The sequence below is a fragment of the Ranitomeya imitator genome, chromosome 8 (assembly GCF_032444005.1).
Source record: "Ranitomeya imitator isolate aRanImi1 chromosome 8, aRanImi1.pri, whole genome shotgun sequence".
NCBI lineage: Eukaryota > Metazoa > Chordata > Amphibia > Anura > Dendrobatidae > Ranitomeya > Ranitomeya imitator.
In genome coordinates, this window is record NC_091289.1 from 14973937 (window position 1) to 15000248 (window position 26312).

A 26312-nucleotide genomic window follows, 5' to 3' on the forward strand; every position below is an offset into this window, starting at 1 on the left:
TCTGCAAGAAATCCTGACATGTGCACATACCCTTATAGTATGAGGGTCCTGGAGCTTTCAGATACTCCCCTGGACGTGGTCCGGGCCTTGCTCCATGCACATCGGCCCCGTTCCTGTAATTTGTGCACAGATAAGCAGAACTCTGCCTTTTACCGTCTGGACTCGGCAGCGGAGGGCTCTCTGGGGACATCGGCTCTATTTCAGACTCCGCTTGTGCTTACAATATGGACATTTTCGCTGTTTTCACGGTGTCTACATCTCACGTTGTCAACGACTTGATATTTTCTCTGACAGCCTTTATTGCATGCAGGGTTTTTTGGAGACTTGACAAGCCTAAGGCTACCGAAATGAGAGACTCGGCTTCTGAACGGCGTTGTGTCTTGGTGATTATTGATGTCTTCGTATTAAGAAGCCTTGTCTTTTGGCTACAGACTATTCCCCACCAGTTCTGTTATTGAAACCTGTCCTTTGAGCGGCCAGTGAGTAAACGTCTGGGACTAGCGGCCGAGCACATGACAAAGCTTGCGTGGAGAATCTATGGTTTTTGGCACAAACGGAATTGTCTCATCTTGCTAAAAGGGTAAAATTGCAAAGTGCTTGTAAAAATTAACACGTTTGCAATTTACCTCTTATTAAAAATATTTTTCATTCTCAAAAAACAGGATTTGTATTCTAGAGTTTACAGCTCGTTCCCTAGGTTACCGGCCTCCTCTGCAGACTATTAGAGGTGGCCAGGCTTCTAAGCCAGGAACACAGCATTTTTGCTTTAGTGGCTGAAGCTGGATGGATCGGGCCAATGTTGGTGCCCTTGCGCTCCTCCATTGCTGTCATGACAAGGACAGTGGACTACAAAGAACGTCTCTCTCTAACACATACAGTATATGTCAAACACTGGCCCACAGGGTGAGTATATTTGGCTCACAACATCAGGTAGTTCCCCCGAGTATATTTGGCCCGCAGCACCAGGCGGGTCCCCCGCACATCATTGCACGGTCACCCGGCATCGCACTTTCAACTATGACATCCTAGATGCCGATACAATTGAAAGCAATGATGGAGGAAGGAGGGTCACCAGACGTCCCTCCCATCATTCCCCCTCTGCATCTGATGTTTCAGGGCAGCGGGCGCAATGATGTCATTACCATGCACCCCCTGTACCCAGAGTGTGCAGAGAATCTGAAGACACCATGAAGACACCGGAGCAGCGGGAGAACGGGCAGAGGTGACTTTTTTAATGATTGGTCTATTATACTGTATGGAGCAATACATGGGGCTATTGTACAGTAAGGAGCACTATAGTGGCATGGAAAAGTTTGGGCACCCCTGGTCAAAATTACTATTGTTGTGAACAGTTAAACAAGTTGTGGATGAAATTATCTCTAAGGCTAGTTTCACATTTGCGTTTAAAAACGCAGCGTTTTTAACGCAAACGCATGTGGTGAAAAAACGCATGTAAACGTGTGCAAACGCTGCGTTTTTCAGACGCATGCGTTTTTGCATGTGGTTAAAAAAAACACGGCGTTTTGACGCGTTTACATGCGTTTTTTACTGCGTTTGCGTTTTTGAAACGCATGATGAGAAGTGTGTGACAGCTGCCAATCATCAAAATCAACTAGAAAACCCACTATAAATAGAAATAGCTAGGGTTAGGGTTAGGATCCCTAGGGTTAGGATCCCTTTAGGGATAGGGTTGGGGGGTGGCTTATCAGTGTGTATTCTTGTGTTTTTCTATAAAAACGCATGCGTTTAAAAACACAAGCAAACGCATGTGCTTAAAAACGCATGCGTTTACATAGACAGCAATACGTTTTTTTGCCGCAAAAAAAGCCTCTAGAAATTACTACATGTAGCATTTCCGCAAAAAAACGCAAGCATGGAAACGACGCATGCGTCGTCAAAACGCATGCAAAAAAAACGCATGCGTTTTTAATGTTAAGTATAGAAAAAAAATGCATGCTTTTTTTTGCACTAAAACGCAGCAGCAAAAAACGCAAATGTGAAACCAGCCTAAAAGGGCTAAAGTTAAAGATTGAAAGTTTGGGCACCGTTGGAGATTTGTGTGCTCAGATAACTTTGTCCAAGGTTTCAGAACTTAATTAGCCTGTTAGGGTTATGGCTTTTTCACTATCATCGTTAGAAAAGGCCAGGTGATGTAAATTTCCCAGATTTATAAGAACCCAGCCTCCTCTAACCTTGTGCCAAAAAACAGCAGCCATGGGTTATTCTAAGCGGCTCTCTTGCACTCTGAAAATGGTGGAGGCCCACAAATAGGAGAAGGCTATATGAAGACAGCAAAGCGTTTTCAAGGTGCCCTTTCCTCAGTTCGAATTGTAATTAAGAAATGGTAGCTAAAAGTGACAGTGGAGGTCAAGGTAAGGTCTGGAAGACAAAGCAAAATTTCAGTGAGAGCTGCTCGCAGGATCGATAGACAAATCAGAACCCCCGCTTGACTGCATAAGACCTTAAGAAAGATTTAGCCGACTCTGAAGTTGTGGTACATTGTTCTACTGTTCAGAGACACCTGCGCAAATATGGCCTTCATGGAAGAGTTATCAGAAGAAAACCTCTCCTGCGTCCTTACCATGAAATTCAGCTCTAGAAGTCTGCAAAAGAACATCTAAACAAGCCTGATGCATTTTGGAAGCAAGTCCTGTGGACCGATAAGGTTAAAATAGAACTATTTATCCACAAGGATGAAAGGTATGTGTGGAGAAAAAAAAGCTAATTGTTTCTTCAGAGAGGAAGAGGACTAGAACTCCAGTGCCACCTATAGGAAGTAGAAATCCTAAAAGTCAATATTGACTATCTATCGAGCCTTGTCACATGACTTATGATAAAAGCCAAAATCTCAATTTGCAGACACTGTTTCGGGGTACTGCCCCTCGTCAGTGCAAAGTGTGAGATCTGGTTTGGCTGGGTGAGAGGCGTCTAACCGGGACCCAAGGGGTAACGTTTGTAAAAGAACATCTTGCCAACCATTAAGAATAAGGGTGGATCAATCATGCTCTGGGGTGGTGTTGCAGCCAATAACATGGGGAATGTTTCACGGGTAGAGGGAAGAATGGATTCAATGAAATTTCATCAAATTCTTGATGCTAACATAAGACCATCTGTAAAAAAAAAAGCTGAAGGTGAAAAGAGGATGGCTTCTACAAATGGATAATGACCCTGAACACACGTCAAAATCAACAATAGACTACCCCAAAAGGCGTAAGCTGAAGGTTTTACTATGGCCCTCACAGTCCCCTGATCTGAACATCATTGAAAATCTGTGGACCTCAAAATAGCAGAGGATGGAAGAGGCCCCAGGAATCTCACAGAACTGGAAGAAATCTCCAAGGAAGATAGGATGAAAATCATTAGATTTGATGCCACGATGTGATACTGCAATAGTCGTGCGATACGTCGCCTTATAGCCCTGGCTACAGATTACTAATTTTTTCGGTCATTCTTTGCCTCTAAGGCTTTATAATGGATATTGGAGATGATAATAATATGGATAATCCTTTGATAACGAGGTAACATTTTCCATTTTGTGATCTCCTTTCTCCAGAGACCTCGTTTCGGTGCGACGCTGTCTCAGCAGACATCTTGAGGAGTCTTACAGGAATGGAGTGTAACGTTATATCTTAAACATTATAGGATTTCATGAAGCTTTTTCCAGCATTTACAGGAGATGATTTTTATGTAAGTGAATCAATCTTCGTCATCAGGCTTCATTCCAGGGTCTGTCGTCCATCGAGCGTCAAGTTGTAATAAAACTTAATATCATGCTTAAATACTCATTCCCCTCACATCATTTATCCAAGTCTCGTAAGACAGCGATATAAAATTACCATATTTAAATCACCAAATTATGGCCAATTAAAGACTTATTCCCCAAATTTTAAGTGATGGAAAATGGCTGGGAGTCTGATGGAGGCCAGCATTGCCAGCATTCGGACCGCCTGCGATCAGTAAGCTACTCGCTGTCTTATGGGTAGGGGAATAAACCTTTAAACCCTTCCCCAGAACTTCCCATAAACTCCCCTAAAATGTCCTAATTGGGCATGATTTTTTTGTTATTCCCCTATCCTTTTTGCTGTCCAATATGCAGCTATGCCCCTGTAAAAATTAGGACCATGGGGAACTCTATCACCCAGTCAATGTGTCTTCCTGAAAAATAATAGAATCGGGAGGTCAATATCTGCCCCTTAATATTGGGATAAAATATACACCCCGTCTTGTTTATGAAGGTCACCCTATTTACCTACAGTTCCAATTTTGCCTGGACAGGAACCGGAGTAAAAAAAAGATCCACACCCAGCCCGAAAGTGGGTATGTTTAGAACGCAAAAAAAAAACCTAAATGACCCGATTTTTGGTTGTAAAATATTGCTAAGTATTCCACCCCTTTTTTTTGCATTGATACAGTTACCAAAAAGGCAAGAAGAGCAACTGCTGAATTGTCCATGGTGCAAGGAGAACCATGACACTACCTGCAGACCCCACTAGGGGGAGCTCACTATATGCAGATCCACACCTATCAAGCTGTATAAATTATCTGCATTGAGCGCCACCTAGTGGCAGCTGCATTAAGTAAAAATTGTATTATCGCGTCAAAAAATGCATCAGTACAGCAGAATCTACAAAAGGAGAAATACATTTTTTTTTTATTCTCAGTGGGGGCTGTGCCTCAAAGTTTGCCGTGGACCACTATGATTCCTATATTGGCTAAAATTGGGGAGCCCACGGTGTAGAAGGGCTCCGTGATTGAAATGGCAATATTTGCTGCCCATTTCCTTATTGCAGGTTGATAAGATAAACTCCATGGATAATTACAATGAGAGCGGTGACCCTTAAAATAAACACGGCTCTAATGTTCTGTATTTTCCCCGAGTTATATCGCTCTAAGAAGAAAAGAAAAAAACCGTGCTGACTGATGAAAAGAAAATGGAACACTTGATCTTAGGCCCGGGACAGCCGATCACATGAAATGTCATTATCGCTCTTAAGGCTCTAGGCAGATGGCAGACATTGGCCTGCAGCAGCTGCTGTCACACTGGCATTGAGTATGGCTCCAGCCAGATCTTTCTCTGAAACATCTCCGAGAGAAATATGCCTGGCTGCAATCAAGCAGCCGGACGTGGATTCATGCTGCCCGCTGTTTGGACAGTAAAAATATCGTGATACGTTCCCTTTAAATAATATTACACGTTCTACCTGTAATCACCACTGGAGGGTGCTCACCGCACACTATTCTGTGCCATACGCTCTTTAGCTCCCTCTAGTGGCAGCCTAGGGATTAAGAATTTGTTTATGCAGGGGATTTGGTGCTGTGTATCAGAAAAACCGAGCTTCACCAATATAAATTATGTAGGATCATTCCAGAGAATTTCATTTCCATGGTCGACGCTTCGTTACTTCACTGTCTACCGGCCTTGTGTACATATTTGCTTTGTTTTTATCTGCAGCTACCTCTACAGTGAAAATACGGGCTCGGCGGCCTGGCTGATTGGTATTCACATGCACAATTCCAGTCTCCGCAGGCGGTTGAGCAGAGACATTGTGCGCCATGCTAGTAATTTCACTTTTGATGACTGATCCAACAGGATGACATTGTTGAGGAAGTTTTGTTCAGCTACAACTCATAAATCAGTTGCACATGAGGTAGCCAAAATAATTGGCATGCGTAGAGCAAATCGGATCAGCAAATCATGGTGCACGAGAGACCGTTATCGGGTCAACTGGACACTTGGCCTTCTGATCATCAGGAAGACTGATGGATGCTTAGCAAGCTACTGGATGGCCTGAAATTAGCACCAAACCTAAGGAACGCCATGGATGATCATTGGGTTGTCAACAAGGATTATGCATGGTGATCTAATTGCATAACCCAAGTTTTAATCATTGGATTACTTACCACTAGACCACCAGGGATGGCTACTTTACCGCTTCATAACTAGATCTCTACTAGATCATCAGAAATAGCCACTATGCAATTACGTGACCAAGGATTGCTATTAAACTCATTGGATCACCATTGATTTCCTAACCACTAAACCACCAGGGATGGACACTCATCTAGTAACTAAGTGGTGAAATTGGGTCAACGCTTAAAAAAAACAAAAAAAACTATTGTCTGAAGAAGACAATAGCGGGTATTTAAGCTCAGTCACTAGATCACCAGGGACAGAACTCAGCTCACTAAGCTACTGGATCACCCAGGTGTTACGGGACCACCCGGTGTGCATCATTGAGTCGCTAATATGGAACAGGGACTTCATCGTCTAATGGTCTCTGGATTATACAGAGACATAATGTCAGATGTTGGGAGTTGCACTAAACATTATCACCATGCACAAGATACAAATGTGCCATGACAATAACGCAGTAAAAACTAAGCAAAAAAGCAGCAAAAACTAAGCAAAGCCTGCTTATTGTAACCAGCTTAAACTTTGCATTAAAAAAACGCAGCAAAAACGCAAGATGTAAACCGAGCCCTAAAGAGGAAGGTCTGGCAGTTGAAGAGCAGGAGCCTCCAGCGTCTCTATGAGGAGCGCTAGCTCTTGGGCTCAGTGGATATTGGTTCAATGCAATATTAACCCTATAAAGTGTGAATCAGGCAGCAGTCAGTGATTCTCTAGCAATACCTGGGCACGGAGGATGAACGCCTTCTGTGAACGGTATCAGAAAATAGGTCATCGGATGGCAGTAGCCTTCTAGCTGTTGAGTGTCTGCAATCTGAGGAGCAAGTTAGGACATTTGACAGATCCATTCTGCTCGACCGGTCTCGCAGTCCAGATCCGCATCCTGCTCAGTTTTCTTCGGCATTTCAGGCTGGTTCACTGCTCCGAGATGGATAAACACGATGTCCACATCACTCCGCAAACACAACCGTAGGAAAGGGGGGCAGCGCGGAATGGCATTAACGGAAAAATCCATATACAGTGGTGGTCCTGACCTTAGAGACCCTGACAAGTGTCCACGGGATATATCAGGAGATCATTTCACATCATATAGAATTTGCTGGAAACTGCGAGCTGTAATCTCACAGTATCAACTATTTTGTGTCTGCATAGGATTTAATGTAAAAAATTATCAATACAATATAGTAATATTACCATATTACTGCTAGTGTGCAAAAATATAATACAAAACTATAACTGCCCCATGTACAAAATATAACTGCTATAATACTGCCCCCTATGTACAAGAATACAACTACTATAATACTGCCCCTATATACAAGAATATAACTGCTATAATACTTCTCCCTATGTACAAGAATATAACTACTATAATACTGCTCCTATGTACAAGAATATAACTACTATAATGCTGCCCCTATACAAGAATATAACTACTATAATACTGCCCCTATGTACAAGAATATAACTACTATAATACTGCTCTTATGTACAAGAATATAACTACTATAATACTGCCCCTATGTACAAGAATATAACTACTATAATACTGCCCCTATGTACAAGAATATAACTACTATAATACTGCCCCCTATGTACAAGAATATAACTACTATAATACTGCTCCCTATGTACAAGAATATAACTACTATAATACTGCTCCCTATGTACAAGAATATAACTACTATAATACTGCCCCCTATGTACAAGAATATAACTACTATAATACTGCTCCTATGTACAAGAATATAACTACTATAATACTGCTCCCTATGTACAAGAATATAACTACTATAATACTGCTCCTATGTACAAGAATATAACTACTATAATACTGCCCCCTATGTACAAGAATATAACTACTATAATACTGCTCCCTATGTACAAGAATATAACTACTATAATACTGCTCCTATGTACAAGAATATAACTACTATAATACTGCCCCCTATGTACAAGAATATAACTACTATAATACTGCTCCTATGTACAAGAATATAACTACTATAAGGCCATGTTCACACAATCCTTTTTTTCTTGCGGAATTGCCGCGATTTTCCCGCTGCGGGTCCACAGCTGTTTTCCATGCAGGGTACATTACATTGTACCCTATGGAAAACAGGAACTGCTGTGCCCACAATGCGGAAAATAAAAAAAAAAACCGCGCTGAATAGCTGCGGGAAAAAAGAAGTACCATGTCACTTCTTTTTTCGGAGCCGCAGCGGTTCTGCACCCATTGACCTCCATTGTGAGGTCAAACCCGCAGTAAAACCCGCAGACGAAAAAAATATCTGCGGGTTTTACTGCGGTTTGTGGTGCCGAACCGCTGCAGCAGGAAGTGCGGGGAAGCGGGCGGAAGTGCGTGGGCGGAGTGTGGCTGCCCCCCCGTGCTCCGATCCCGCCCCCCCGTGCTCCAATCCCACCGCCCCGTGCTCCGATGCCCCCCCCCCAGTGCTCCGATGCCCCCCCCCGTGCCCTAATATCCCCCCCTTATACTTACCCGGCGTCCGTCCGGCCGTCTTCTCCCTGGGCGCCGCCATCTTGCAAAATGGCGGGCGCATGCGCAGTGCGCCCGCCGAATCTGCCGGCCGGCAGATTCGTTCCAAAGTGCATTTTGATCACTGAGATAGGTTATATCTCAGTGATCAAAAAAAAAAAAAATAGTAAATGACACCTTTGTCACCCCCATAGGTAGGGACAATAAAAAAAAATTAAGAATTTTTTTTTTTTCCCACTAAGGTTAGAATAGGGTTAGGGGTAGGGTTAGGGTTAGGGGTAGGGTTAGGGTTAGGGGTAGGGTTAGGGTATTTTCAGCCATTTTAACCCTAAAAAACTTCCTAGAAAACACACAGACTCTGCATAGAAAACTGCATAAAAAAAAGGATCAAAAAAAGGATCAAAAAACGCATCAAAAAAGGACCTGCGTTTTCTGCCAAGAGCTGCAGTTTTTTAAAAAAACAGTCCTGAAAAAAAAAGGATGGAAATCAGGAACGTGTGAACATACCCTAACACTGCCCCCTATGTACAAGAATATAGCTACTATAATACTGCCCCTATGTACAAGAATATAACTACTATAATACTGCCCCCATATATATAAGAATATAGCTACTATAATACTGCCCCCTATGTACAGCTCCCATTAACCTCTTGTCCATCATTAGAGATGTGCTTTTTTTAGCGCACAACAGGGAAGGGTATGATTACATAAGGCTGTATGTGCAGCATAGGGCTGTGTATCTGACTGTAAAATATGAGCGCTGCAGGCAGGAGTAACATTCTCTGTCTTGGAAGATTTCCATAGAAAAAAAGGAAGCAAAAGAATGTAAGTGCTTACAGAAAGAGGACATCGGGGAGCAGCAATGCTTTTCAAGTCCATTGCAAGGTAAGGCGAGCATTCTGCTCATACACTAAAAGGCAATTTATAAGCGCATCATACAGAAGAGTGCACTGGTAGATGTGCGGACATTGAAAACTTGTCCTAAGCACCTGAGCCCCAGCATGATGCCACCTAGTGGCGAAAAGTGTTTGGAAACCAATCTGTGTCTTACCCTAAGGGCACCGCTACTGAGGACAGGGTGATTATTTTATGTTAATATCTGCACAAAACACTAAAAAAAAAAGGAAAAAAAAATTATTTTTTCAGACCGCAGAGCTACTGTATGATGACTTCCGATGGGTACACCTTGTTGTGGTGGGATGCTTTTATGCGTTTTTTTTTTTTTAATCTAAGCAGCGGAAACTAAGTTCCCTTTGTTATGTACTATTACTATTTACCAGCTGTAGGGTATATGCTCATTTTTGTTTTTTTTTTTACTTGGGTTTTGTCTGTAAAGTGGCCACAGTTTGAACATGCTCTAACACTTTGCACATATGCTAGTTTATAGTCCGGCTCATTTATTTGTTTTTTAGTTAGTTTCTTTGCACAGCAAGCTGAACTTTTTATTGGTGCTTTGCGAGGTGCATGGAACCTTACTTATATCCTTTTGTTTGGGAGCGGAGGTGACCAACAGCAGGTATTGTAGCATGTTACATAGCTTGTCCTCTTTACGTCATTCACTTTGCAGGACAAATAATTTGCTGGTTTTATAGAACGCTCTTTAATTGTTGCGGACATGTCAATAAGGTATGCCTTTTTATATAATGAAGCACTTTGTACAGAAAACTGAAGATTTTTTCTTTCTTTTTCCATTTTTTTCATACTTTGGGGGGGGGGGGGGAGTTTAAATGAAGATTTCACAATTTTCAAGTCTCAATCGGGGGGAGATGACCATGTGATTGGTGGCGTGATGAATTGCAATATTTCGGCAAGCTAAGTCTATCAATAAAAAGCGGATGAGGTGGGGCCAGAAAGATAAAAAAAAAAGCAAGAAAACAAAACCTTCAGGCGTTTACTAGGCGGCACCACTTCTATCAGACCTATATTTGTACACTGCAGTGCTCGTGTGGTGGCACACGGGTTGCCCACTCCTTGTGCCCACCTGCTCAGATGCCATTGTCTCTTTCCAGTTAGGATTGAACGTTATCCCCTATTCACAGCTTTGGAGATCTCACCAGTCACTCATGGCTGCAGTCATTGCGGACGTACAGTCAGGTGATCGCTGCAGCCTCAGCCGTCATGTGCCACCCCTGCTGCCGATCATCAGTTCTGAGGACAGTGCCACGTGAATATGGTAGGAATATTGTCACTGTGGAGGTGTAGTGGCAGCAATCAATCAGGCGACTATACATTTTCTGGCTGTTTAATGCATCTCCTGGTTTTTTTTGGACATTTCTTTAACAAAAAAAAATTTGGACAAACCCTTTAAGAGCTGAAACTAGGAAACTTTTTTTCTATCATATATATAATAAACCTACGTGAAGTGACTGCTGTCCTATGAGACGGATCCTCTAGGTGTCACATTTACCTCTGTGCTTTGTATTCCGTGTCTCACATTTCGCCGTCCTTGTCACTCAGACAAATGAACACTATTTATAGTCCTGCACCAGTAACGCCAAGAGACATGTCACTCCAACATGACAAGGTAATGGGTATAACGCTCCTGATCCTTCCCAACACAATCCACATTTATTGCTAGACAGCAGCAATATACCACCTGATAATGTACACGAGGGATAGAAATATCCATAGTCCTATGGAAGGCAGTGTGAGAATTTATTATGTCAAAGCGTTCATCGTTTATGTACATTATTTTCCTTACCTTAAGACTTTGCCTGTGGCAAACAAGAGTCCGGCCTAGATATAACACATTAGACAAGGTCTTCTTTAATTACATAATACTGCCCCATATGTGCAAGAATACAACTACTATAATACTGCTTCTATGTACAAGAATAGAACTACTATAATACTGCCCCTATGTACAAGAATATAACTACTATAATACTGCCCCCCATGTACAAGAATATAACTACTATAATACTGCTCCGTATGTACAAGAATATATCTACTATAATACTGCCCCTATGTACAAGAACATAACTACTATAATACTGCTCCTATGTACAAGAATATAACTACTATAATACTGCCCCTATGTACAAGAATATAACTACTATAATACTGCCCCTATGTACAAGAATATAACTACTATAATACTGCTCCTATGTACAAGAATATAACTACTATAATACTGCCCCTATGTACAAGAATATAACTACTATAATACTGCTCCTATGTACAAGAATATAACTACTAGAATACTGCCCCATGTACAAGAATATAACTACTATAATACTGCCCCCTATGTACAAGAATATAACTACTATAATACTGCCCCTATGTACAAGAATATAACTACTATAATACTGCTCCTATGTACAAGAATATAACTACTAGAATACTGCCCCATGTACAAGAATATAACTACTATAATACTGCCCCCTATGTACAAGAATATAACTACTATAATACTGCCCCTATGTACAAGAATATAACTACTATAATACTGCTCCTATGTACAAGAATATAACTACTATAATACTGCCCCTATGTACAAGAATATAACTACTATAATACTGCTCCTATGTACAAGAATATAACTACTATAATACTGCCCCTATGTACAAGAATATAACTACTATAATACTGCTCCTATGTACAAGAATATAACTACTAGAATACTGCCCCATGTACAAGAATATAACTACTATAATACTGCCCCCTATGTACAATAATATAACTACTATAATACTGCTCCTATGTACAAGAATATAACTACTATAATACTGCTCCTATATACAAGAATGTAACTACTATAATACTGCTCCTATGTACAAGAATATAACTACTATAATACTGCTCCTATGTACTAGAATATTACTACTATAATAATACTGACCCTATGTACAAGAATATAACTACTATAATACTGCCCCTATGTACAAGAATATAACTACTATAATACTGCCCCTATGTACAAGAATATAACTACTATAATACTGCCCCTATGTACAAGAATACAACTACTATAATACTGCTCCTATGTACAAGAATACAACTACTATAATACTGCCTCCTATGTACAAGAATATATCTACTATAATACTGCCCCCATGTACAAGAATATAACTACTATAATACTGCCCCCATGTACGAGAATACAACTACTATAATACTGCCCCTATGTACAAGAATACAACTACTATAATACTGCTCCTATGTACAATACAACTACTATAATACTGCCCCTATGTACAAGAATACAACAATTATAATACAGCTCCTATGTACAAGAATATAACTACTATAATACTGCTCCTATGTACAAGAATATAACTACTATAATACTGTCTCCTATATACAAGAATATAACTACTATAATACTGCCCCTATGTACAGGAATATAACTACTATAATACTGCCCCCTATGTACAAGAATATAACTACTATAATACTGCCCCTATGTACAAGAATATAACTACTATAATACTGCTCCTATGTACAAGAATATAACTACTATAATACTGCTCCTATGTACAAGAATATAACTACTATAATACTGTCTCCTATATACAAGAATATAACTACTATAATACTGCCCCTATGTACAAGAATATAACTACTATAATACTGCCCCTATGTACAAGAATATAACTACTATAATACTGCCCCTATGTACAAGAATATAACTACTATAATACTGCCCGTATATACAAGAAAATACTATGAAAAATTATACTACTAATAATATTTTTTCCTATAATGTAGCACATTACATTTTGCATACTGTGATTTATTTTGTAGATGGTAAATCCTCAGCCCACAGATTTACTGATACATTCTGATGCTAATGGGTTTATAGTGGATTTACGCGCCTGCTCACTCATGTAATCACTTGGGAAATAACCTCTGCTACAGATTATTAGCTCTTTACTTCTCTCCAGTGAATGAAGGAGAGTACACTTCATGAACGGACCTGGTTTTGTCAGAAGACTTTAAAATATATGGATCCTCTGTGCATGCTAAGACACATGGGGATAAGGAACTAGTGAAAAGTCAGGGGCCACTTACTACTCTCTTGGTGGTCTTCTACCTTTCCTACATACCTTCAACAAATCAACTTTTGAATTTAAATTTCAAGTCCAGATTAGAGATAACCTAAAGTTTCCAGGCATACAAAAGGCAAGATATAGACCTGAGTGCAATAGATGATCTGCACCCCTAGTGCCCCTCCTATACCTTCCATCTCATACATATTGTTAGCTCACTTCAATATTGGTGTCTCAGTGTCATCTGTGGGTCATCAATGGGGCTGGAGTTTTTCCATCGGAGGTATACATGACTCTCTCTGCACAACATAGTTCCTTCAAGATAAAGAACATTTCCAAAGGCCGTACTTATTGGCGATGGGAACAGCTATTACTGTATCCGAGACCTGAGCTGAGAACTTGTACAGAGGATCACAAGCCCCCCTGTCCGTGACCTGTACCCTTCATCTTTTCCTGACATTCACTGCCGCACAGATGAGGGAGGGGGAGGTATGGAGTCCGCTCATCATAGTTGGAAAATATCCGCTCTTCCTCACAGCAGGATTTGTTTCCTAGTGTAAGGCACCTTGGAAAGTGGCCAGTTCAGCAATATTTGCTATTAAATGTACACGTAAGATTTATCTATATCAAGGGTGGGCTTTTCATTTTCCAGAGGGGCCACATGTGAGACCGTGACTGTTGTGGAGTGCGGAACCAATACCCTGCAATTATTTTTTTTTTCAATATTGATAATGTTAACATATTACTTTATATTAATATCAATTTTGAAGCTAATTACTGAGCATAAAACGCCCCCATAATTTTCTGATTTTATAATCTTTATAAAAAGCAATAAATCGTACTGCTCCTGTTATTCAGCCCCTGTACCCTCATCAATAGCTCACTCAAAAACAATGTGATGTTCACACAGCCTCCCACACAGTATGATGTACCCACAGCCCCCACACAGTATAAGGGACCCCACAGCCCCCCACATAATATAATAGAATGATCTTCCATAGTTCCCCAAAACAGTGTTCTCACCCCCACATAGTATGATGGCTCCCCGACACATCATTACCGCCCCAGATTCCCCACACAGTATGATACCTCACAGCCACCAAAAACAGAGTGATGCCCCCCACATTATGATCTCCCACAGCACTCACACACACAGTATGCCGGACTGCACAGCCCTCTCCCACAGCATGCCGGACTGCACATCCCTTTCCCACAGCATGCTGGACTGCACAGCCCTCTCCCACAGCATGCCGGACTGCACAGCCCTCTCCCACAGCATGCCGGACTGCACAGCCCTCTCCCACAGCATGCCGGACTGCACAGCCCTCTCCCACAGCATGCCGGACTGCACAGCCCTCTCCCACAGCATGCTGACCTGCACAGCCCTCTCCCACAGCATTCTAGACTGCACAGCCCTCTCCCACAGCATTCTAGACTGCACAGCCCTCTCCCACAGCATGCCGGACTGCACAGCCCTCTCCCACAGCATGCCGGACTGCACAGCCCTCTCCCACAGCATGCTGACCTGCACAGCCCTCTCCCACAGCATTCTAGACTGCACAGCCCTCTCCCACAGCATTCTAGACTGCACAGCCCTCTCCCACAGCATGCCGGACTGCACAGCCCTCTCCCACAGCATGCCGGACTGCACAGCCCTCTCCCACAGCATGCCGGACTGCACAGCCCTCTCCCACAGCATGTCAGACTGCACAGCCCTCTCCCACAGCATTCTAGACTGCACAGCCCTCTCCCACAGCATGCCGGACTGCACAGCCCTCTCCCACAGCATGCCGGACTGCACAGCCCTCTCCCACAGCATGCCGGACTGCACAGCCCTCTCCCACAGCATGCCAGACTGCACAGCCCTCTCCCACAGCATTCTAGACTGCACAGCCCTCTCCCACAGCATGCCGGACTGCACAGCCCTCTCCCACAGCATGCTGGACTGGACTGCACAGCCCTCTCCCACAGCATGCCAGACTGCACAGCCCTCTCCCACAGCATGCCGGACTGCACAGCCCTCTCCCACAGCATGCCGGACTGCACAGCCCTCTCCCACAGCATGTCGGACTGCACAGCCCTCTCCCACAGCATGCCGGACTGCACAGCCCTCTCCCACAGCATGCTGGACTGGACTGCACAGCCCTCTCCCACAGCATGCCAGACTGCACAGCCCTCTCCCACAGCATGCCGGACTGCACAGCCCTCTCCCACAGCATGCCGGACTGCACAGCCCTCTCTCACAGCATGCCGTACTGCACAGCCCTCTCCCACAGCATGCCGGACTGCACAGCCCTCTCCCACAGCATGCCGGACTGCACAGCCCTCTCCCACAGTAAGATGGCCCTACATATTCTCCCAAAAGTGAATGACAATTAAAAATTAAAAAAAAAATTGAAAACCAATGTTCCACTGCCCGTTACGATCTAGTGCTGTCATTACTCCTGCTGCATCCTCAATTGCATAGGCTAAATGGTGGAAGAAGGAGCAAACCACGTCCTCCATTATATCCACCTGGTATCTGCATCCTGAGAATGTGAATACTGGTTACACAGAGTGAGGAAGGGAGGGCAGCCACAGTGTATGTGGCCCGTGGATCTCCATTTCCAGCCCTTTTGCTCCCAGTCCGCGGGCCGGATGTGGCTTGTAGGCCGATCCATATGATACTTTTAAAGGAACATTTACAATTTGAAATGTGGGCTAAATGTAAGTTCTTTGCTGTCTATATCCATCTATATCTCATGGCTATTTATCATCTATGTATATCTAAAGATCAAAAATCAAAGCATTACCCTGTAAGAGCCAAGATATGTACAAACACTGAATATATGATAAGAAAACTGCATTACTGCCATATAGACTATAAAACTGATGTACAGATTTGATCAATTTGTGTGTGCCCATCAGCCACGAATAGGCAACCTATCGGTGATGGGACCGTATCCTGTTTTTTCAGACAAACCTTTCCCGATCCATAAGCCTATAAACGGAAAGGTCAGGTAGGATCAAACGCTACCTAAAAAAGCCAAATACAGAGGAAGTCACCACCTCCAAATCTATGCTACAATATCGATCCTCTTTGGCACAGCGTCCCCCCACTTTCCCCTATACTGGAGCTGTGTGCTCACAGTGGTGCATTAGGAAGGCCGGGAGGGGGAGGCCGCTGCTGCCGATCCTGGTATCCGGTGAAATACGTTTTCATCACATCACCAGGGACTCCGCCGGCTTTCATGTACAGATAAAAGGAAGAAAACTGAACCGTTATTAAGCACTAAATCCAGGCGGAGTTGTCCTTTAGGCTAGCGGAACAACAGCTTGTAATTAACTCTGTAATCGCCAACGCGTACAATTATGCAAAACTTATTTAAAAAGGTACAATATCTGTTGCAGAATGTTTACAGGGGATATTCTACAGCACATAATGCAATAATTCACCTCCATTTTACTGCAGATTTCATTGCTGAAATACAGGTTTTCCAGTTTCTTTGATTTTTCTCAAATCATTTTTTAACTGAATTTTCATTGTAAACTGAACGTTACATAAAAAGTTGTTTTGTGCGTACATGGGGAATAATGTCATCCCTGCCACTTGAATGAATTGCATTTTTACCTGTTTTCTCCTCTGCAGGCCCTCTCTCTAAATTGTTATCCACTCTGAGCCGATGGAAGGAGACAAACTGTTTTTCTGTCTCCCTTATATAGCAATGGATTCTCATTGTTAATTACTATTTTAGCACCCGCAGACGAGCAGCAGCCAGGAGTAAATTACCCAGCAGTAGTGGTCAGTGTAGATGTGAATCCAGCTCTGCAGTGAGGTGAAAGACTTGTTAGAAAGCTCGGCACCATCTTTTTGTGTCTCCCTCTGCTTTTTTTCTTCACTCTGTTGCATTATCCTCCTCTCCACAGAATATAATGGGTAATCAGTCTTCTCTGAGGAAGATGGATCTGAGCTTTCTGCCTCACTGTCCAGAGTGGATGATGAGTTCAGGAGCAGAGGGAAGGGAAAGAAGGATAAGTGGAGATGGAAGCAGATTTCTCTGATAAGGTATATTACATAGTTTTTTTTTATTGGCCTGGAATATTAATTTAAGCAAAGTTTGTGGAAAATGCAGCCACCAAGAGGAATGCAAAGGAACCCATTCACCATAGACCTGACAACTGAGCAGAGTATCTGCATCTGCACAGTACCTCCCCCGAGGAACAAAAGTATACATCTGCATAAGTGTAAGTGCTTATATTTAGCACGAACAGACCTTTTATTACACTTTGCCTGTGTCTGAGAACCTACCTGAAATATTAGACACATTCATATGAATGAATGCAAAATTCCAGGGAGGAAGATGATGATTGGTGGGATCGGCCATGCAGTTGTAACTGGGTCACACATTGACGGTGCCGCTTCCACTAGTGCTATCACCCCACGGGAGAAACATGGAGGCAGAAGTGGGGTAATTCCCAAGCGAAACACTAGGGGGACCTGCAAGACACAAAAAAAGAGACACTGGCTTTATTATTATTTTCATGTTTCAGGACTTAAAGGGGAAGTCCATCTCTATTCGATTTATCGACTGGTACCCATTTATATAGCACTATATTGGTGGAAACTGTCCCTTTAAAAAGTTGCACAAATGTGTAGCTTCTCTGAGTGTGCGCCAGCGTCGATAAGTGGACGTAGTCTTACGGTTTAAACTTAATAGGCGGAAAGTAGCGCAACATTGGTTGCAAATCTAGTGCTCTGTATCGGAAAATCTGAACTCCAATCACAGATATCAAGAGATTAATCAGGACAGAATTTCCGCTCCTCAAATGGACGGCGCAGAAGTCGGAGTTGTACTTAATGTCCTTTATTTGTGTCAACATCCAGCCGGTAGCGTGGGAACCTCTCCGATCCCTGGCACGATGGAGGAGATTGTTTGATGCATATTGAATTGTAATTAGTAAAGTCTTGGAAGCATTTCCCCAGATAGAAGTACAGAATGAGGCAGTTCTTATCTGCGGTTCCCACATTAACCCAGATATCTGTTCCAATTCTGCACTCCCCGTACTGATCCTACTCCAGCCAACGCAGCCTTCACTGATGCCAACGCGCTGGGTGATTAATATATATAACACTTTTTGTCCATGTAGTGAATTTAAATCTTTATTTTATGATTTTGGTGCAATATTCTGTGCTGATTATTTTCTTAATATATCTCTATAATAGTCAGATTCCTTTCCCATATCCCTGTCATTGACATTATGAAATGCTGCATTACCTACAGCCACCACTACATGGCGCTCAGGAGCGAGCTGCATACACTTTTAATATGGAGTGCAATGTATAAACTGTAGGCAGTCAGCTCCTCGGCTCCCTCTTGTGGTGGCTGCAAGCAAACGGAATTTGCAGTAAAGGTTTTTTTGCAAGGAATTTGGATCTCTGTATCCAGCTGAGATTACTTTAAGAATAAGATTACCAATCTGAAAGGAAGCCTACATTTTTTTTTTTTTAACAAAAGTTTAGTGTTTAAAGCATACCGTTCATTTCAAGTGAATTTTCAGAATAAGCCGTCATGTGGAATAACACTATTTCTGCACATTATATGACTTGTGTCCAGCATTTTTCACCAGTTTTCCCTTCTGGTGGTTCTGTCTCTACTTTTCAGTTGTCTCTGAGCTAGTGGGTAGAGACTAGCTGCTCTGATGTCTCCTATACAGAGAAATGAGGAATTCCTGCTCTTCTGTCTAGCTCTGGGGTGAAATAAAACACTTACTATAAAGCAGCACTGTCTCTGTTCCTCTCCTAGTTCTCCTTCCCCCAGCTGGGGGGGGGGGGTGGGAGAGGGAGGAGATGTGGCTTATTGAACATGTTTTCTGATAAGATATGATGAATTGGACCTGAAAAGCAGCGTTTGTGTGTAGATATTGCTGGAAATAGTAACTTTGATTCATGCAGTGCTGCAATGATAGTGCTGAACTCAAATGGGGCAAGGCAGGAAGTTTTGTCATGGGGACACAGTAAAAGAAATGCTGTCAAATTAAGAGCTGTAACCTCCAAAACTTTTTTTCAACTGTTTTAGGAGTATGAAAGTTGCTTACATATCATTCCTGCTCGCAGCTATAGGTCAGACTGGCGGGAATTAATATATCTTATATTGCGCCGCCGCTGTCCCATCTTCTATAATCATTTCATCTTTATTTATTTTTTTCACGCTGAACGCCGGGGTCTGCCTCAGTGCACCAGTGAGAAAGATGTCAGAGTAATTCAATTACTAACCAAAATATAACAAATAGAAAATGCGGAATGAAACCGTTCCACTGGATAATTCCTGCCGGGAACAGATCTCCCATATTAATCAGCCCGAGAGGTGAATGCGGCTTAATACAGACATGGACGAATATCTGTTCCCATCAATGATGTATTATCCAGCCTGTAACATTGTGTATCAGGGACTATGGCTGGGTCACTGTGCTGGACCTGGAGCATCAGGGGCCCGAAGATCCGTCTACTACATAAGAAGACACATGTATTATAAATGGCGCACGGCGGGTGGGGCCGGGGGCTGTTACTGATTTTGAATGGAGGACTGAAAGCTATGATACGTCATCAATATCAGATGAATGGGGGCCTGATACTCCGCATTAGCACTAGTCGGCAAATACCTAGAGCCATGAGTGCAGCTTGGTCCACATTCAACTCAATGGCCGCTGTGCCGCAGTACCCGAGAACGGCCACTACATAGATTGTGGCACTCTGGAGTTCCCGCTGCAACACCAGGTATTAGCTGATCCGCGGGGGCGACGCTGGTCTTCAATATCTAAGTCCTGGAAAACTTCTTAACACGGGAGCGTAGATAGAAATCCAGTGGCCCGAACTGGTGCCATTAAGTAACCCATTAGGTTCCCTCAATGTTGCCCAATGGAGGTGACAGATGACCTCTATCTAACTACTAGAATGCTGTTTTGTACAGTGACCACGGCATCTAAGGAGTTAAACTGCTGTGATCAGAGCTAGCTATAATGTGGGAAACGGCCATCACCTACCGCAAAGTGAGCCTGCGCCATACAAATTATCCAGCGGATGTTGGAAGAAGCGGTTTGATGCCAGCATGGTAGCGGGGCAGCTCGTCTCATAGAGGTCGTGTGACCTGCCACCATTGCTGGTCCTGCACAATAAGGAAAGACCAACCACACTTAAAGGCAATCTCCCAGCATGACCTGCTTGTTCAGTGCCTGTGCAATACTTTATCTAGTGATTTATTTATTTCAGGCATCGTACGGTAATCAGATATCGGTAGAACTATTCTGTAGATAAGTTATTACTGACAACAGCTTTGCCGACTATTTCTATTGTAAATGCAGCTTCGGAATGTGTAAAAATTGTATCTTGTTTTTTCGTTTTTGTTTTTTTTTGTTAGCAGCCAGAGCTCTATTTTTATGCAAGAGGGCTCCAATTCCCTAAAAGAAGGATAAACTAGCCACCACTAGAGGGAGCACACTGCATGCTTACTAACATTAAGCTGTATAATCCCACTGTATGCAGTGTGCTCCCCCTAGTGGTGGCCGAAGGAAGCCAGAATTCTATCATATACATATCCTTGCTCTATCTATGGATCTGCTCATGTGCCACGGATAGGTGTGACTCTTCTTCTTTGGCATCCGTTGCTCATTCTGTACATTCGGACAAAGTACAGTACATTAGTGAACAAATGTGTGTTATATGATTCGCCAGCGGTAAAATATTGTAACTGTATTATAAAAGTGAACGTGCTATTTTCGGCTCCTACATAAAAATGCCACATGGCGAGTATCGATCCAGCTGTGTTTTTGGAAGGCACACCTTGTACATCCCTAAAAATGGTTTCCACATGAAATCGCTTGGCAAAACAACTGACAGGTCTCGTGTATCCATAGCAACCGACGCTCTTACTCCCGCCATTAATCTAGCAGAGTTGGCGCACCGCTGTGAGAAGAGGCCGCGCTCCTGCTGGACATTTGTGGGGTCCAGCTGTGCCGCATTGAAGAGGAGCCCTCATTTCACCACTATGGTTTCACTTTTGCCTTCTTTCCTCCGCAGCCCTGATTGTTTGGGAAAACGGTAATTATTTTTCTACATTTTGGGGTTGAATCTCCAAAATAATTTTTGCTCTAGTCAGAAATTGTTCATAGTGTATTTCTATGGAAAATCTGTGTGATCAAAATTGCCGTTAATTCCGCTCCTGCAGAGCTCGTCAGTCAGCTTTCCCAGAACCCGGAATGGCAGAACGGACTAGTTATCTTTACAAATTATGTTATGTAGGGGGAATGGATGTATCGCTTCTTACCTAGGCAGGTTCATCATTAGGCAGCACTCACCCAACTTCGTGTGGTCCAGTTCTTTATTTAAGACATGAAAAAATACAGCTTCACGGCCCGAGGGAGTGCAGATAGGGGGGAGGTGAGCAGGGAACGACGACGGCCGTTTCGTGCTGATCCAAGCGCTTCTACTGTAGAAGAGCTTGGATCAGCGCGAAACGGCCGTCGTCGTTCCCTGCTCACACCCCCCCCCCCTATCTGCACTCCCTCGGGCCGTGAAGCTGTATTTTTTCATGTCTTAAATAAAGAACTGGACCACACGAAGTTGGGTGAGTGCTGCCGCATATTCTTCTTTATATTCATGACATGTGTATCTGGTTTCCATGCGAGCACCTCCAACGCTGAAGTCAGACTGTTTCTACTCACCGCAATTGTTTCGCTGAAAGGAGTGAGGCTGTGCAGCACGACTTTTTTTCTTTTGTTTGAAGGTTCATCATTAGGTTAAGTGAATAATAATTGCTGCCATATTAGGGGGGTTTTATTAGAGGCCTCAGTAGGACGTAAGCTGATGACGCCTTGATTGTAATGGCTGCCATATTGCATGCCACTGCCATGTTAGGGTACGTTCACATTAGCGTTGCGCCGCTGTTGCGTCGGCGACGCAGCGGCGACGCAGCGGCGACGCGCCCCTATGTTTAACATAGGGGACGCGTGCGTTTTTTGGGTGGCGTTTTTCGCCACGTGCGTCGTTTCCGACGCTAGCGTCGGACGCAAGAAAATGCAACAAGTTGCATTTTCTGTGCGTCCGATTTTTGTCAAAAACGACGCACGCGTCGCAAAACGCGCGCGTTTTTGCGCGCGTTTGCGCGCGTTTTAACATGCGTCGCGCGTTGCGTCGCCGACGCAGGGCGGCGCAACGCTAATGTGAACGTACCCTTACACTGAAATTATGGACATGTTAACGCTCACAGATCTAGACTTTGGTCCCTCTGAAGACTCATCTGTCACTAGTCTTCTTCGATTCCACTGGAGACCTATTCATCACAAGCTAATTGGGGTCCTTTCCTCACCGATTCCATGCTTACTGGTTCCTCCAGTGTACTTTCCTTCCGAATCATCTGATGATGTTATCAGCTGTGGTTTCTCTTCAGACCCATGATTTGTTGACTGAGGACTTATTTTTCACATTGCCACTGAAGACCATTCCTCTATGGTGCCACTGGCAACCTATCAAAACTTGACTGTGGACTTATCGTATGCAATTCCACAGGGAACCTTTCCTCTGACATTGCCACTGAAGACCATTCCTCTATGGTGCCACTGGCAACCTATCAAAACTTGACTGTGGACTTATCGTATGCAATTCCACAGGGAACCTTTCCTCTGAAGCTCCACTTGGGGTCAATCTGCTGTGGTTCCTTTGGAGATTGATGTGTCTACACTGGTGACCGATCCACCCCTAACTGACTGGAGATCTATCTTCAATGGTTCCACAAAGGACTTATTCTCAGTGGTTCCACCAAAGACCTATCCTTCTCGATTTCACTAGGGACCTAACTGCTTTGGCTCCACTCAAGGATCAGGCATCAATAATTGATGTTCTCTGGTGACTTTATCCATCAAAAACCGACTGGGAATGTATCCTCACTAATGCCTCTGGAAACCTATCCACCATGGTTCCATCAGAAACCTATCCTTCCCAATTACACTGGCCACCTATTTGCTGCAGCTCCATGAGACTCATCCGATTGTCTAGTTTAGAAATCCTTTTTGCCAAATACCCCATTTTGGAATTATGAATTTATATGGGGCACGGTACCATTCAAGCCCCTTAATCATCACCCAGAGAAAAGAGAAACAAGAAAGAAAGTCTCTTGGTCTGAAGAGCCCAATTCTTCCTTTCCTCCATAGTGGGTGCTCCAGGAGGATAGAGCACTTGCTGGTATGTTTTCAGACAGATTACAATTTATCGTTAATGCTTAGCAAATTGAGAGCGAGGGTATGGCACTTTAAGAAACAGATTGTCTCCGTTACTTGTCTTCACAACACAGGGAAAGCTTGTGATACGTAAGTGTGAAGTGTGAGATGCATTTCCCTAATCATCCATATCAGAAATAGAAATGTGAAGTAATTAAAGAGGAGATTCCCTCTTAGTAGAAACGGCTACAGTGGGGCATAAAACAGCACAGACGTTCTGTATACAGTCATGAAGTCGCTAATTACTGGGAGATTCCCCCGTGTCGCCCTTCATCGCAGTGTTACTCTTCCATCTTCCCTGGGATATGAAATCAAGCACTCGGGTAAAATGGGAAACGACTGAAATTCACACCCGTGACTGGGAGGATTTGTGCCAGGGTTGGTTCTCATGTGTGCCGTGGCTTCCATTTATTACAGAACCCAACTGGTTTGGCCAGGTCTGTCCATAATAATGGGGCCTCATTGGCTTATAATGAGCGTTAGACAATGAATGGAGCGGTAGTGTGTATGAGCGGTCATCCCAACATTTGAATGGGGAACATGGAACCCTCGTTCTCAGGATCGGAGGGATCCTTCGATTCGGACCACTAGCGATCATACATAAACCACCTATTCTGTCAATCGGGCATAAATGTTTGTTGTGGGCCAACTCCATTCACTGTATGTGTGAAGGTTAAGTACGGGTCTATTAATGTTTCCAGTACTAAACAACTTAGACGAACTCTCTGACAGTCTAATTTGTATACTGGCTTCCCCACTCTCCCAGACATTTGGAGCCGGGTGAGAGAAGGATATGGCCATTGGTCGATCCTCTTGTTTTTTTTTCTGGAGATAAACCCCCACCAGAAGAGCCGGCTACCTCATAGAGAGCTGAGTGTTCCCATTTATGGATTGAGCACTATCAGCCCCAACGGACCAGTGTGGCTGGTCAATGAAGAGCTCGCCAAATCCAAGACTAGTATTAGATGATAAATGTATGTGTGGCACCCCAGGAATCTGGATGCCACAGTGGTATTGCGTGCCTCTCAGGGAGGGTGATGCCATGCCTGGAAGCGAGAAGGGATTCCCTTAACAGGTAACACAAGCATACAACACTTTCCTGACTCCAGGTCAGAAGGGGGAGCTCTAAACCCGGTTTCAGGGTAGCTTCCCTATAAGTTCTGGTCTGGGGGAGGAGTTAGTCTGTGTGAGACAGTGAAGGGAGAGGAAGCACAGGAGGAGAGAGAAACTGGAGTGGAGGTGCGATTGGGCTCACTCCCGGTCTGAGCTCAAGAAACCGGACACCGGAGTGCGTAGTTGTTTGGGAACAGTATGCCCAACAGCAGAAATTGGAGGGCAGGAGATTGTAGGTCTCCTGGCCAGAACTGTTTCCCAATTGTACATTTTCTTTGTTCCCATATGGCACTTAGCAGTGCATTGGGATTTTCATTATTATGTTATACCATTTCTTTGTTCCCTGCTAGATGCTGGCCATTGTTTTGTTTTGTGCATAACCTATTGTGTTGTGACTTTTGAACTCTGTGTTATAGTATAATATATACTCCTCACAGGACCGTATCTTTTTGTTTGTGTACATACTTTGTTTTCCTTTTTTCGAGTGATGTTAACTCATATTGTTTTCTTTGTTATTTTGTACATAGTTACTGAGGAAGGCCAATATTGGCCGAAACGTTTATCTTCTCTCTTGTTAATAAATCCCAAGAGATTCACCATAAGTTGAGTGCCGGGTTTATTTTTACATCCTGGCCAGAACTGACACCCGAAGGCACAGCAGCATATTAGAGCCCGGAGCCACCACGAGAGAAGGGACACCTGTAGAAAGGCTCGAGCTGTCTGCCATGCGGGTAGTGTTCCACTTGAGGGACAGATTGAGAGAGGGACTTGAGGAAAGCTAAAGCATCAAGAACCTAGAATACAGCACAGAAGGGAAGGCTTCCAACCCCACCTGGCTAGGGGGATTCCAAACCGCTTCCAGGCTGCCCGGATTTCAAGATCACCTGTAATCTGTGCCCTGCACTGCAATTCCACCAGTGAAAGGTAAAGAGACTACAACCCCATGTCCTCCAATTCTTTCCTGCACCTAAACATCTACAACCCCTCTTAGACTGTCCTGGTAGCCCTGGGGCCTCTGCTCCACCTGTTGGCAGCAAAACTATCTAAGATGCATTACCATTGGCCCCAGCAGATCCCTTTAAGCAGCGTCAGCCACCCCTGGCTGAGTACCACAGGTGCCGTCACGAACATTACTACATTAGACATTATTTCTCACTACACTTGGTCCCCTTTTATTGGACGCCCAGGACCACGGACCGGGTCACTGCTGCCGTGACTTCCACTTTAAGAACTGTGCCAACCCAGTACCAAGTACCCCACGGTCCTAGCGGGTGCTCCATATGATCGCTACGGATCTGGCTTCTGAGACCCTCACCAATCACTAGGACAGGGGAACCCAATGTGAATGAAATGGTAGGGATCTTGTATGATCTCTAGGGTCTGGCCCCCCTCACCAAACACGAGGGGCTAAATGTAAATGAAGGAATGGTGAGAACAAACGACTGGGACCCCCAGCAATTATGAGAATGGAGGGTGCTGTGTGAATGGAGAAGTAGTGACCATGTACAACCACTACTCTATTCACAGTCTACAGAAATGGTGGTCACACATG

General features: G+C 43.6%; 1 protein-coding gene and 1 long non-coding RNA gene across 3 annotated transcripts in view; one reads left to right on the forward strand and one right to left on the reverse strand.

The window, feature by feature from the left end:
* The window catches only part of LOC138647407 (G-protein coupled receptor 22-like), a 165473-nt gene that overhangs the window by 12664 nt on the left and 126497 nt on the right, over window positions 1-26312 (reverse strand). The window contains exon 2 of the mRNA XM_069736389.1: window positions 17688-17876. The gene's annotated coding sequence lies outside the window, so the exon portion shown is untranslated. The remainder of the gene's footprint in view (window positions 1-17687; window positions 17877-26312) is intronic.
* The window catches only part of LOC138647408 (uncharacterized), a 92068-nt gene that overhangs the window by 10191 nt on the left and 55565 nt on the right, over window positions 1-26312 (forward strand). Inside the window, exon 3 of one of the 2 annotated variants that reach the window (XR_011314963.1) lies at window positions 17306-17444. The exons of the other annotated variant lie outside the window; for it this stretch is intronic. This is a non-coding gene — a long non-coding RNA (uncharacterized lncRNA). The remainder of the gene's footprint in view (window positions 1-17305; window positions 17445-26312) is intronic. 2 annotated transcript variants of the gene reach the window in all.